Genomic DNA, 2,563 nt, shown 5'->3' with positions numbered 1-2,563 from the left:
CTATTAATATCTATCACATAGTATTAATGATAGACTTCTATCAGTTTCTATCACTGATAGATATCGATAGACTTCTATCAGTCTCTATCGAAGAAAATTAAATTTTGCTATCTTGTGTAAATAGTTTTATTTATTTTTCTATTTTTGAAAATCCCTTATTAAAAACATGTTTAGAGTAATTTTGAAAATGACATTTAACTTTTTCAAAATCGCTCCCAAACAATCTAATTTTGGACGTAGGAAAAACATCCACAAAAAATTCAGAAAAAAATAAACTAACACAAAAGTAAATTCAGAAAAAGATTTTTTGCTATCTGTCATCGTTGAAGAATCAAGTTTAAAAAACTCAAACGAGATTCCAAGAAAGCTAGTGGAAAAAGAGGAACAACCCAACACCTTTTTGTTGGATTTAGGAGCAAATATTATTAATTCATGATATGTTAAATGAAAACTACTCTTGTTCTTAAAGATCAATAATGCATATTCAAGCAAGATTTCCTTGCAATATATAATGGATTTTCCTATAATATAAAATTTCTTCTGCAATAAATCTTTTTCCCCCCAAATTAACAGTGACAAAATGATATATAATCTTTTTCTTATTATGTAAATTATATGAAAAATAGTGACGGGTCCTAAAAAAAAAAGGTAAAAGCGTTTTGATATTACATATTAAACTTTTATACTAAAGTTGGCATGTTTGCCCGAGAGGTTAAGGGGGAAGACTTAAGATCTTCTGCACATAAGTGCGCGTGGGTTCGAACCCCACAGCCTGCATGTTTTCTTTATTCATTTTATTTCATTATATTCTCTTAGTGTATATTACCAAGTGTTTATGAATTATTGATGTGTATGGTGTTTATTTTTCTTCTATTGAATTTAAGGCTCTTGGAAGAATTAAGCATAATTTAAAGAAAAATGTGTCAAAATGGTCCCAGTTAGTAGGAATGAAGATATCTCTTGATTTGGGTTAATTTTTGTTAGAGGATGTTAAAATAAAATTATATATTCTCCGTTTCTATCTCTATTTAGTATACGAGGAGTTTTTCCTTCCATTCCCTTCCTTATGTTAGGAATAGGTTCCTGCGGAGCCTCACTCTTGCAAGGAAAATAGACATCTTAGTTGAGACATATTTTAAACCTATCCCAATTATTCGAGTTGTGAATTTTTTCAACCTAAACAATTCTTATTAAATAAAATATTTATAGTAAATTAGTGATAGACTCATATTTATATGTGATGCCAGTCTATTGATGATAGACCTTAGGCAGATATTAAAATCTATCACTGATGAACTATCATTTTAAGTGGTAGACTTTTATGTCGTTAATGATTGACTTTTCATGTACATGTATCATTGATTGAAGCCTATCATTGATTTATCATGTAAATTTATTAGTGATAGACTTTTATCCTAGACCCTAGTTTGACTGACATATCAATGAAACTCTAAGGGGCTGTTTGATAGCTCAACAGAGTTGAGTTGAGTTGGGTGGGCTTTGTGTTTGTTGGCCGTTTAAAAGAAAATGATGGGTTATGAACCCATTGTTTTACTATAGCCCTTTTCTCTCCATTTTTTCTTTTAATTACTCCCCCATTCTCTCTCTCTCTTTCCATCACGTATTTTCATTACTCACCTCTCTCCCTTCTCATTTTCTCTTCTTTCATTGTTCGATTTGTCTTCCTTTATCTCGCATCTTCTTTCTCTTTTTGACTCGTATGGGTTGTATTCTCCTCAAACTTCATTCTATATTTGCATTTTCTTGCTAGACGTTGTGTTTCTCTTCTTCGATTTTTTTTTTGTATGACTATTTTTTAGATCTAGTAGATATGAATAATTTTTTGGTAGATCTATTTTTTTTTGTTGTTTTAACTATTTTTTGGCAGATCTAATTATTTTTTTTTGTTGTTCTAACTATTTTTCTGGTAGATCTAACTATTTTTTTTGGTAGGTATAAACGATTTGGTAGAACTAACTTTTTTTTTTTATCATTTATTGCTTAAGATTTATATGCTCTCGTTCAAATTCTCTCATATACCAATTCGTCCGTGCAGGTTTGATTTCTCGATTGTTGTTTGCTCTATACTTCGTCGGATAATTTTGTTTTGATTTAGCTTCCCATCATTTTGGGCATCTTTTTGGCTTGCATGTTTATGAAAGTTTTGTATTTTTTCACTTGTATATTAACATTGTTGGAGACTTTTTTCTTTGTGGACTTTGATTTGTTGTAAATAGTTTGAGGTTCATTTTAATTTTTAATATATAAATTTCAATTTATAATTCCATTTATAATTTTAAATTGGTTCAATTTTTATTTTAGTTTATTTTATCTAACAATTTTTTGTAAAATCAAAAAGAAAATTGCAAATGAGTATAAAATTAAAAAAATCTGTTTTTATTTATACAAAGAATAGTTGTAAATATGTAAAATTAATCTTTATAAAAATAGTTGTACATACAGAAAATAAAAAAGAAAATATTCCCTAATTTTTAATTTATAATTTCATTTATAACTTTGAACTGATTCAATTTTTGTTTCATTTTATTTTTGTCTTACAATT

General features: G+C 28.0%; 1 non-coding gene across 1 annotated transcript; it reads left to right on the top strand.

The window, feature by feature from the left end:
* The first annotated feature begins 694 nt into the window (after window positions 1–694).
* Window positions 695–777, top strand: TRNAL-UAA. Its single transcript has one exon. It is a non-coding gene; the product is annotated as a tRNA-Leu (tRNA).
* Window positions 778–2,563: the final 1,786 nt, after the last annotated feature.

Source organism: Benincasa hispida, chromosome 11 (assembly GCF_009727055.1).
Source record: "Benincasa hispida cultivar B227 chromosome 11, ASM972705v1, whole genome shotgun sequence".
In the NCBI taxonomy this organism is placed as follows: domain Eukaryota; kingdom Viridiplantae; phylum Streptophyta; class Magnoliopsida; order Cucurbitales; family Cucurbitaceae; genus Benincasa; species Benincasa hispida.
Note: the sequence above shows the minus strand (reverse complement) of the source record. Positions and strands in the feature narration are given on the sequence as shown.